This window comes from Astyanax mexicanus, chromosome 11, assembly GCF_023375975.1.
Source record: "Astyanax mexicanus isolate ESR-SI-001 chromosome 11, AstMex3_surface, whole genome shotgun sequence".
NCBI classification, from domain to species: domain Eukaryota; kingdom Metazoa; phylum Chordata; class Actinopteri; order Characiformes; family Acestrorhamphidae; genus Astyanax; species Astyanax mexicanus.
The window spans coordinates 40,114,587-40,127,107 of NC_064418.1; the positions used below are offsets into that span (position 1 = coordinate 40,114,587).

Here is a 12,521-nt window from a genome sequence, read left to right on the forward strand (position 1 = left end):
CAAACACATCGCCTCTGATGCATTCATAATGCATTTTGAGCATGGCTATAAATATTTATAAAATAGCATACATAACCTATTATAGCCATGTTCATTATGCATTATCACTTGTGATCATAATACATTATAAGCAGTGCTTATAATATGTATGTAAAAATAGTATATATCTATCTATCATTAATAAACTAGTCGCACAATTTAAGTCTGCCTTTACTTGGAGCACACAAAGATCTGTTATACATTATAAATCACTATAACTAATATTATATTCAAGACAGGTATAATTCATAAGTAGTTAAAAAATGATATTTAGATCATTACACAGGGTGTTTTTTAAGTTGGCAGCTTTTTTGGTCATAATGCATAACTCTGCTGGGACTAAATTTCTTTGTATTGACGTATAAAATGTTATACATACTGCTATTAATGCATTCACTTCAGTTTCTGAATCAGTTTCTCTGATTTTTCTATTGGTAGGTATATGTTTGAGTAAAATGAACATTGTTTTTTTATTCTATAAACTACTGACAACATTTCTCCCAAATAAAAAAAAAAAATTCTCATTTAGAGCATTTATTTGCAGAAAATGAGAAATGGCTGAAATAACTAAAATATTTATAATATAATATAAGTTCATATTCATACATTTGTAAGAGTTCAGAAATCAATATTTGTTGCAATAACCCTGATTTTTAATCACAGTTTTCATGCATCTTCTTCGTGTTGAGTACAGTTCAGAGATTTTCCATCTGATCCTCTGATTCTCTGGCCTTTGAGTCAGCCTTCTGAAGGGCAGATATCACTGATGGATCTGGATGTGGGTTGAATGGTGTGGTAAGCACTGGGCTTTTAAGTGCCCACTGCTGACAGTAACGAGATGCTGTCTGTCCGTCTGCTGTCCATCTGTAGTTTGCTGAGACTAGAGAAGAGGGCAGTTACAGGTCATTTCCAATAGGCCTAAAAACAGTAGGCTGTGTGTGTTTGTGGGCATGATATGTGTTTCCTGGTCTGGGACATTGTCTGCCATTTTTTCTTCAGTACCCAGTTAAATTGAGAATTAAAAACTGTGTTTCCATAATAAATTATTGTATAAGTTAAGTATATAAGCCTGGCCAAAAAAAGGCGCCACCACTAAATATTATATTGGACCACCTTTAGCTTTAATAGCAGCTTGCATTCGCTGTGGCATTGTTTCAATAAGCTTCTGCAATGTCACAAGATTTATTTCAATTCAGTGTTGCGTAAATTTTTCCCCAAGATCTTGCAAGATCTTGAAGTCTGACCGCTGCACAAAGCCTTCTCCAGCACATCCTAAACATTTTCAATGGAGTTAAGGTTTGGACTCTGTGTTGGCCAATCCATGTGTAAAAATGATGATCTCATGCTCCCCAACCCCCCACTCTTTCACAATTCCAGCCCCATGAATTCTGACATTGTTATCTTGGAATATACCCGTGCCAATCAGTAAAGAAAAAAATCCATTGATGGAATAACCTGGTCTATATTCAGTTTATTCAGGTAGTCAGCTGACCTCATTCTTTCAGCACATACTGTTGCTAAACCAGCTAGTTAAATCCAGATGCAGACTTTTTTTGGCCAGGCAGTGTATATAGAGATATATCTAAATTATAATCTATTAATTATTAGTATAAGACCACTTTTGGCCACTGTGGCCCAAGAGCAAGGCCCTTTAACATGCTTTAACATGACTGACATGCCAAAATGGGATTCACTGGATAGCATTATGTAAGTTCATCAGGAAGTGTTACCTCAAGGGATGGATTTGGAATGTCTACACATGTATATATGGTGAGGTATTATCTTTTAACTGAGGTTGAACACTCATGACAAAAGAGCGTGATGATGTTGCCTGATAGTTTGGTTGCAGATGGATGGGCCATCCCAAGTTGTGCAGTCGTTTCACATCCTCTGACTCTGACAGTGTTATATCTGTACTGCTAATACAGTATGGAATATATTACCATCCACAGTGGACAGTGCTAACGGTGGTAATGATTGTGACTGGTGATGTCTAGCTAGAAATTTCTGTGCAAACACACAAGTGACGCAAGCAAAAATCACATCCACATTCAATGTAGGAGGTACCACACAGTGAAGTGTTCTTTAGCTGCCATAGGACATGGCAAAAGTCATGGGAAAGGAACATGCATCCCATGTCTTGTTCTAAATGAATCTCATTAGTAAAGTAATCATAAATCAAGCAAACCTTTCATCACTGTGTGCGTTTAGAAACATATTAACCGGAAACTTCAGCTGTTGCCTGGATGATTTGTCAGTTATGAATATTTGCACAGTCTGTTGCTCAGTGCCGTATGTGGGCTGAATTTCCTCGCTCTCGGATTTGAGGAGCTCCTCAGCATCAGGGCAGCGCGCATGCAGCCTGCTATGTGTCCTATTTACAAATGACTCAGCGGAGTGGATGAAACAGCCATTGCATAACCATCAGATACAAATTCAGAGGAGGACTTTCTGAAAATACTGCTCCAGTGCTGCACATTTACCCCATTCCCAACACCCTGTACCTGCGCAGTTGCCATCTAATGGTGCCAGTTATTTAATTTGAAACCACACATTTCGTGAAGCACCAAGTACTTTTGTGTTTGGTTATTTTAATTATTTGATTTTGATTTGATTTTGAGTTACTAGATGACATACATTCTGTTTTAAAGCAATGCAGTCCTCACTTGAATATGTGAAGGATAGAGAGCTTCATTTACATAGTTTACATGATTTGACAACAGAGAACCACAAATCTCTCCTGTATCAGCTTCTCAGCCTCCCCCATCTCTCTCTCTTTCTCTCTCTATTTTTAGAGGCTGCTTCCATCTTTTTTATACTTACAAAAGACTCGGTTAGTATTGACACCCTATAAACTGATCAGTGTTTTTTGGGGCCAAAACCAATCGCCTTTCTCTACGATGTACTGCCTTTCCAGGCAAACTTTTTAATGGATCATCCTGTGTTGTCTCTCAAGATGAAATGTACTTGCTTTTTGTTGGAATCAACCACATTTAAAATGCTTTTGAACTACAGTGAGAAGCAGCAGCAATAATTATTTACTCTCAAGAGGGGTATACAGTTAGTGATCTTAAAAGTCATCACTCTCCTTAGTCCATGAGGTACGTTAGTTTTACACATTCTACAACTATGTGAAATGGAATCAGGTATGGGTTTAAAATATTCAGCACTTTAGGCATTTTAGCTCTGGATTTAATGGGGTTCTGTAGCTTTGCACACGGCCTGTTTTACGATCTAGTGGTGACCTCCGTGACACAGCAGCAAATTACAAAATACTTATCGTTTAGTCTAAATTACCAGGTAGGCTACATTATTACATATTTGTGCAAAAAATTGGTATTTATCAATACTGATTCAGAGGTGATAGTTCCTTTCACCTGTAATTAAAGCAACAATTTAACATCTTAAAATATAAAATATATATATATATATATTAGGGGTGTCACGATCTCGATATTTTATCGAAATCGAATCGAAATGAGGTCACGATCTCGAGTATCGAAGTCAAAAAGAGGATCGACGATCCCTCCCGCGCGCGCTACGCAAATAGCGCAGCGCGCTACGCAAATGGCGCGGCACCAACACAGCGCATCCTATTCATTTAAATAGAGATAGCCACTGCATGAGCGCAGTCGGCGGGAGTGTGATCACTGTTTTTATCTGTCCAACTGGGGAGGGGGGGCGGGGGTTGGGCGCGCAGGTTTTGTATCTGTATCTAACGGAGGGGTGGGTGCGCGCAGGTGAGAGCGTGTGAACTCGCTGAAATGCGTGTGTCAGTGTGACTTGAGAACACTGACTATAGATCACAGTGAGGTGGATTAAAAATCTTAAACTTATAATTGACTACACCTGTTGCTTTCCATTGAATTAAAAAAACATCTTTCTCTCAGATAAAGTAAACACAAGCGTGTTTCTGACTAAAATAAAAGCTTTTCAGGAGAGATATAAGTTATGTGTAAATATTTATAAGACAATACCCACATCACTTATCTAACCAGCCTGTACTGATTTCTGCCCCCCAATAATGCTTTCAATAACCTCTTGTAACCCCTGGGAGCCAGGGGTTACACTCTAATAGCCTTTAATAGTCTTCAGTAGCCTTTAAAAGACTTACCTGGCGGCCGTGGTGTGTCCACTAAACTCCGTAGTTATAAACATCCTGAGGTTAGCAGCGCGCTAACTGACCTGTTTATAATGTAATCCGAGCAGTGCCTCCGTGTCGGCTGTTCTAACCTGCTGCTGTTAGCTGCTTGGGCTGAAAGATGAACTGTAGTGAGCTGTATTATCCGGTTAGTGGGGTTAAAACCTTTATTTGTTTACAGAAACAGTAAAAACGGACTGGCTGAGCTCTGTAGCCCGTGGCTGGGCTGTACTGAAGTAGTGACTGAGTGAAGAGAGCGGGGCTTGTGCTGCTGCTGCTAGTGGTTGGATGAAGAACTGCAGCTTCATGTAATGAGCAGTTTCACCAGCCATCCACACACAGCTCTGATAAACTGCTTGTTTTAATAGTGCACACTGTTGCTACCAAAAAAAGTCACTAGATGGCATTACCATATATATCTTAATAAATAATAATAATAATAATAATATTTATAATATTTATAATAATAATAATAATAATAATAATAAATATATTATTTAAATTTTATGAGGCATAAAATAATAACAAGAAAATCGAGAATCGAATCGAATCGTGACCCTCAAATCGAAAATGAAATCGAATCGAGGATTTAGAGAATCGTGACACCCCTAATATATATATATATATCTTGATGCTCTACTTTCTGTAATAGGGAGAATAGCATCTCTATCATTGCAACTCCAGCCTCTATCGCAATCGTCTAACTGCAAAATGTTAATTTATGAACATGAATTATCATTTTAGTCTACATAATACACTTTCAGATACCTATTTTGTATCTCTCAGCTTGTCCAGAAATACTGTGTCCTTTAAGGGCAAGTTACACTTCTAACATAAAGGGAGTTTGGAAGTAGGAATGCCAATTCTTGCACAATGCTGCTTTAATTTCATTCATCTTTTCACATCAGAATAAAATGAGTGTACAGTGTGAAGCGTATGCACTCACAGTTGATGTATTAGTGCTGAGTATTGCGTGCAAAGTGACTCCTAATGTGCGTTTAAGTGGAAGAAACCAAACAAAAGGCAAACCATGGACTGGAGGAGTGGTGTGTGTGTGTTTGTGTGTGCTCTGCCTTCCCTCCGTCTCTCTCTTCTTGCCTCCCTTCCTCTCTTTTCCCCCTTCCCCCTGCTTTCCTGCTCCCCATGGGCTTCTAGCATGTCTTTTTCCTGCTGAGTGACATTTCAGTAATGATGCTGTCTCTCTCTCTCCTCTGCTCTCTGAAGGGTCAGGCCAGTGTACGGCTTTGGAGGACTACACTCCGCTCCGTTAGACCAAATCACTTCTATCAGTGCACTCCTTATTCTTCACTGTGGACTCGGAGGGCCATTGGTTTCTAACCTTAGCCTTAACCTAAATCTATCCAAAAGTAAGCTGCATAACTTTTGAGAAGCATTTAATAAAGTTTTGAGTTACTCAAATATTATGTGTTAGAGATCCCCTTTACAAAATTTCCACTGAGTCGAAGGTCTGCAGGATTGGGAGATTGCTGGTTCGAATCCTAGTCATGCAGCTTGCCATCAGCTCCAGGAGCCCTGAGAGAGCACAATTGGCCTTGCTCTCTCTGGGTGGGTAGATGGCACTCTTTCCCCTCATTATTCCTTGAGTGATGTCAGTCAGCACAAGACGTTTGTGAGCTGATGTATCGGAACCGAGTCGCTGCACTTTTTTTCGTTCTTCTTATTATTGACCATTAATTTCTGACTGAATTTAGCTTCTTTTTATTTATTGAAAATGTCAGTTATCTCTGTTTTTTTAGACTTCCTTGTTAGAAATAGTGTACAGTTATTATACAATTAAATATATGTATACAGTTTTTTTTACTGTCTTCCATTCGTCCATGTTTAAATTCCTGATTCGGCACATTCTGTATGTTCTGTATTTTCATTCCCACTCGTCTTCAGCATTATGAGCCATAATCCTTCAGCAGACATTTGGGATCTGTGTTGGCAGCACGTTTGAGATTTGGGTTAAGCTTAGAAACTCATTAGGGTTGATGAGAGTATTAGGCCTTATATTTGGGTAGGGGCTCAGGCTGTGTCCCCCTCTCTCCATATGCCAGCAGAGCTACAGTGTTTTTTGCTGAGATGTGCTATGATGGCCAGAATTTGCAAAAAAAATACTTGAAAAATGTTGTCCCAAATTTAGTCATATCTACTTTCCATCTACTAGCTAGTACTCTTCTATCAAACTACCAGTGTTGGAAAGATAAAATCTAGCATGCTTTTTAATCTGATTCATATGAAGCCAGCACGGAACATCCTTTTTTTCTTCTATTGTTCCAAGGTCCAATCCAGGCTTAAGCTTGTGTACACATTGTATGGTGCTTTGATGGTGGACAGGATATTAGCATGGGCACTCTGACTGGTCTTTAGCAACACAGCAGAGTGTAATACACTGTGTGTCTGTAGTAGATCTCACAATACAATATTATCACGATATATTACCCACGATAGCAATGATATCACAATACTTGATATAGACAGGTTCTCTACAATAGAGCAACTTTGTTCCTAAAGATAATATAATACTCCTAAATAAGCAAATAGCAAGAATTATAGATTTATAGATCAGTTTCACAGATTTTTATTCACTAATACTCCTTACTGCAGGTTTACACTATTCATTACATTACTGCCACTTTGTGCAGTAATGAAGCAGTAACCTTGGTAAGTCAAATTTGGGGAGGGGGGGGGGTTGTTAGGGTATATAGCACGCCTATGTTTCCATAAAAAAAAAATTATTTAATGCTACTTATCGATACGATACGACTGAATCGATACAATATATTGCCCCATTCCTAGTTTATACAGTAGGTATTATTCCTCTATCCTTTGCTACACATTTCTGAGACTTGTGCTACAGTAGCCTTTCTGTCAGTTCCACACAGATGGCATCACCTTCACTGCCCTCACACATTGTTGAGCCTTGGGTGCAACTTTTAGTAGTTACCCACCACAGCTGATCCAAAGCATCCCACAATACTGGCTATTTTGGATAATCCTGGCCACCCAGTAGTCTGAAGGGTTGAGCTGCATCTCTGGTCTAAACTGTGTGGTAGATGTTGTTTTAGGTGGGCTTTTGGAAATTTGTATTTAATTTTAGTGGGATTTTTGGAAGATGTGTTTCAGAGTGGAGATTAAGAATTGAGAAAAATGCTGGATGTTAATTTTATGTTTTACACATTGATATCAGGAGGCCAATGGTGCTATTGACCGTTTCTTTTCCTAGATAGATTAATCGAAGAATCGTTAATTATAATGGACAGATAAATCGTTGATGTAAAAAGTCATTGGTTGCTATTCTATTCATGAAATTGTAAAAATATTTGTGTTTGTGTCATCAAGATGCTGTGTAATTTCTCACAGGGCAGTCAGTATATATACGTGTGTGTGTGGATTTTGCTGTGTTTGTGTCCAGATGAAGCAGTACGATTCCTCACAGGGCAGTGTGCTGCTATAATTACTCCCGCCTGCAGCTCCTCATGGGAAGCGTATTAACACACACGAGTGGAACAGCAAGAATCGCAGAACACACACACACACACACACACACGCACACACTGTAAAACTAACGTACACACTGCTCAGTTCTCCAGTGTTTCTTTTTTATTCGTCGCTAAATGTTTTTTTCTTAACCTCTGTTTTTTTTGTCTTTCCTCTCTTTTCTCCATCCTTTACAATAATATTCACCAGATCTCTCAGCCCTCTTCCTCCTCCTCCTCCATCTCCTCTACCTCTAAAAAAAGGTGCCTTTTTGCTGAGCCACAGCTGGCTCAGCCCGTCGCCCTCACTTACGGCCCTGATTCATCTCAGGCGCTTCCGCCGCTGCTCTTAGGACATCAGTTCTGTGGTTTTAAACCCTGATTGCTGATGCGGAGCAGCTGTATGACATCCTTGTCAGCTCAGAAGCCTCGCTGTCATCTGAATTGCTCCCAATCATTTAGGAACTATGTTGTGGATTATTGAAAGGACTCATCCCTAGTTTCATTTAGTGCCTGCTGCTGTTGTTTTCCCTGTCAGACTTTGGAAATAGGCTTCGGTGTAGACTGACAGGCTTTCTGAATAGGGACACGCTCTCCTGGGGAATGGTTAACAAAAGTCCGCGTTACATAACGCTGTGCTCCAGACCTGACAGGGCAATCCGTGAGTGCAGGATCCAACTCATGCATGCCTAAAGAGGGTGTGTTACTTGTCCTGAACCTCTGAAGAATGCACGGCGACTCGATGGCATTTGATCCATGTTAAATTGCATGTTTGTGTGTGCTTGTTGGTGCGTGTGTGTGTGTTAGTTAAGAATGCTCTAAATTTAAAATTTGGTTATTAAAAAAGTTGGTATTATGCTGCCATCAAAGTTTGAATTAATTTAAATTTGCTTTAAATTAAACTAAAGTTACCAACTGTCAATAATTTAGAAGTACTTTACTTTAAATAAGACTGCAGAAAATAGAGACTAAATTAAAATAAATGTTGCATTAACTACATTATATCGATTTTATTTTATATTTCAGACCATCAATACATTTATATCGTTGCTGTCCAATGAAAAACAAGTATTTCCAAAACAACAACTTTCCAGGAGAGGGAAAAAAACCTTCTAAAATTTGAATGGAGGTCAGTGTAAAAAGAGTGTTTTTCAGGTCATTTTGAAGTACTTCTATTGGTCAGTTTATCAAGACATTATGGCCAGAGTACAAGGGACAGTTTGTCTGTTCAAATAATGTAGGAAACTAAAATTCAAAAACAATGGTGATACGTCTTTTTTATTGGACAGCGACGATATGCACTCAGTACTTCAAATTTGATTATAATCAGATTCTTGCAGTTATCAGAATATGTAAAAGGTCTTTTAATCAGTAATCTGATTTCTTAGTACGTGTACACTTACTTTTAATTCATAAATTTTTTTGCATGCAAATGGACTCAGATAGGACAGATGCATGTTTTTGCAACAATATTGCAAATACTATTAGAAACAGTAAAAAGGTCAAAATGCCAGTAACTGTAGTTGCTGGTAAATTGCTGATAACATGTTTACGTCACAGGCTCTTGTCTGATTATTGCCTGGTTGCAAAGTATGAATCTGTTTGGAACCTGACTCATGTAAACCCAGAGTTTTCTCATTATCTGATTACACAGAAGCATATAAATATAATCAAATTGGATCACTGTCAAAATCTGTTTTTTGTCTGTTGTTGGATTATTAAGTGCATGTTATACTGAGCTTATTTTTTATTTTTTTGCTTTAGTATTTTGTGGTATCAAAACCAATCAATACTACTGATATTTTGAAAACCCCACATTTTAAAAAAATAAAAGTGCTGCAAAGAGTTCTATGAATGAGAACCATTTTTTGTTCCAGTAGCCGTTTTGTAAAAGAAATGTGTGAATTACCTTTAAATAAGTTTAAAGACTTTTAATAACTGTGTTTTAATACAAAATTAGTTATTTATGGGACCAAAACTGGTTCTTCTGTGGCATCGCTAAAGGAACCCTTTGTAGTACTTTTTTTTTTTTTTATAATTTATTAATTTGCGCTAAACCCTATGTGTCAAACACAAAGCAAAAACCAATCCAGCCTGTACAATTATTTGGGTAGGCTATTATATTTTACAATCTGCACTACAATTCCCAACATGCACTGGAACATAATGTACTACACCAATCATATCAATCCACCAAACACTCCAGCTGTGTTTTAGCATGTTAAGTCTGCCTGTCTCTTCTGTGGGGATGATGTGGCCATAATGAAAGAATTTAAAATTGTGGTTTGCACAAGGCTAAGTTTTTCGTGGCTAATTGCTTCAATGGTTTGTAGTTTATATATCGTACATTAGCTTAATAGCTCCCAATGCAATAGTAAAGACGTGTACTGTGCTGATGGACTACATATGGAATGAAGGAAAATTTGTGTGACTGAAAAAAACATTGCTTAATGTTTGCTAGTAGTTTTAGTTCTATAATCAATGACTAGGGCATCAGAAAAACTTCAGTTTCTTGTTCCCTCTCGTTGGGACAGTGCACGTGAGGTAAATGCTGGGCACCAGGGCAGAGCTGATGGCACTTGATTGGCCTGTTCACCGCAAATTTTCCACAGTCAGGTGAATCCTTCCTTAGCTGATGTGGCCCGATGCTGGTTCTGTCTTATTCATGCAGGAGACACAGGACCTATCAGACACAGCGAGAGAGAGAGAGTGTGTATGTGTGTGTGTGTGTGTGTGTTTCATGCAAGAGACACAGGAGCTGTTGGTATGTGTGTTCCACTCCTGCTGAAATAGTAATGAGAGTGTGTAACAGAGCTGGCACAATGCTGGCTCTCTTTCAGCCCAGCCCTTCTGCCCGGAATAGGACTGAGAGGTGGACTGAACTGTATCTCTAGCACTGATGCTGCAGCCAACTCGACTGCATGGAATCAGCATGCCTGTAACTACAAGAAAAACAAAAAATAGAATATACAATATATCCTCTTCAGTATTACAGATGCTGTGAAGTATTGTAGAGGTAAATCAGATTATAGCTTTTGGAATTCAATTTGTACCTAAAATAATAAGGCTCTGAAGTTGTGTGCACTACTGATTGGTATTCATGCTTATAATTAATTGATAAATCAATATTCAGAAGGCCCAATTACTCTTAAATCATTTTTGAGTGTTGCTATAGAAGAACCACTTTTGATTCCATATAGAACCATGTTTTTAAAGGGCTTTCACACTTATTTGGTCCAGACTGTTCGATTTCTCTGTTTGATCTGAACCAAAAAAGCATGTGTGAAAGGTTTTGCTAATCAAGGACCAAAATTTGGTTTGACAAAAAGTGGTGTTCCCACTCTGGATCAATGGAACCATGGTCCAATTTGTTTGCAGTATGAAAGCACTTTTCTTTATTTTTTTTCATTTCACATTTAGCTGTATATCCCCCATCACTAGTGATGCCACAACACAAGGAGAGGGAAGACTAGCACATGCCTCCTCTTTTCAATGTTTTCAATGTCTTTTTGATGTAGCATTACTGAGTAGCATCACAGCGCGCTCCGAGAAAAGCGCAGCGACACAGTTTCGATACATCAGCTCACAGACGCCTTGTACTTATCAACATCACCCTTTAGAGTGATAAGGGTAAAGAGCGCTATCTACCCACCCACAGAGAGCAAGGCCAATTGTGCTCTCTCAGGGCTCCAGCAGCTGATGGCCAGCTGCATGAAAGGGATTCGAACTGGGATTCTCCCAATCATAGTGGCAGTGCTTTAGATCGCTGGACCAATCAAAGCCACCGAAAGCATGAAGCTTGATGTTTAAACCATTTACAGGAGGATTAGGAAGACTATAATCACACATATAACAATATAAGAACACTCCAGACTCCTGTGTATCTACTATAACTGTAGATTAAACTCAAATTCTAAAACAGCACCCATAAAGGCAACTGACCAAACTGACAACATTCTACAATCTAATCAATGTCAAATATAAAGATACACAACCCATCTCCAAAACTCTTATCAGAACATGGGGGCATCCAGGTGTTTTTAAAATCTGAAACCATGCTTTGTTTTCCAAACTCTTCCAAGATATTAACAATTTCTTCAGATATTTGTTCAAGTTTTTTAAATACTTTCAAGTTATGTGTTTAGCTGACTAAAACCTACATAAGTTCTACATAAATGTGTATGGTCTGTTTGCATAGACCTATTTAGATAGTCTAAGCTGCTTCTCAGAGAAGGAAGGTGAGTGCTGAGGTAGATTGTTGTGCCTAGAGTCTGAGGACACGACAGACAGTGAAAGGCTAACAGCTCTGACTGATAACCCTTACTGGAGCTGGAAAGTCCCTGGCTTTCTGACAGGAATTGGTTGGTTGGTTGGCACATATGTTGCATTATACTCTCAAATCCCTTTTTTTTTTCCTGTGCTTTCCTGTGCTCAGGTTTAAAAACTGATCCAGAATCTGAAACTTGTTGATGTGTGTCTGTTAATTTGGTATTTAGTTTTCTGATGGTGTTTTTAATCAGATAACCTTTGGAATTCCAATCAGTTTGTGGATCATAACATGCTATATAAGCAAACATAGCTGACCCATTTGCACTCTCTTACTGCAGACAAGCTCTTGAAATACTTTGGTCAATATTCAACCATAGTGTCAACTGTGTTCTCTGTTTGAAGTCTCTGTTAGGATTTTTCTTCTTTTATATGTATATATATACAGCTCTGAAAAAAATTAAAAGACCACTTCAGTTTCTCTGATTTTGCTATTTTTAAGTATATGTTTGAGTAAAATTAACATAAACTACAGACAACATTTCTCCCAAATTCCAAATAAAAATATTGTCATTTAGAGCATTTATTTACAG

At 38.4% G+C, this 12,521-nt stretch overlaps 1 protein-coding gene across 3 annotated transcripts in view; it reads left to right on the forward strand.

Annotated features, from left to right (window-relative positions):
• si:ch211-45c16.2 (mitogen-activated protein kinase kinase kinase 13) overlaps nucleotides 1-12,521 on the forward strand; it is a 58,418-nt gene that overhangs the window by 872 nt on the left and 45,025 nt on the right. The gene's annotated exons all lie outside the window — the stretch shown is intronic.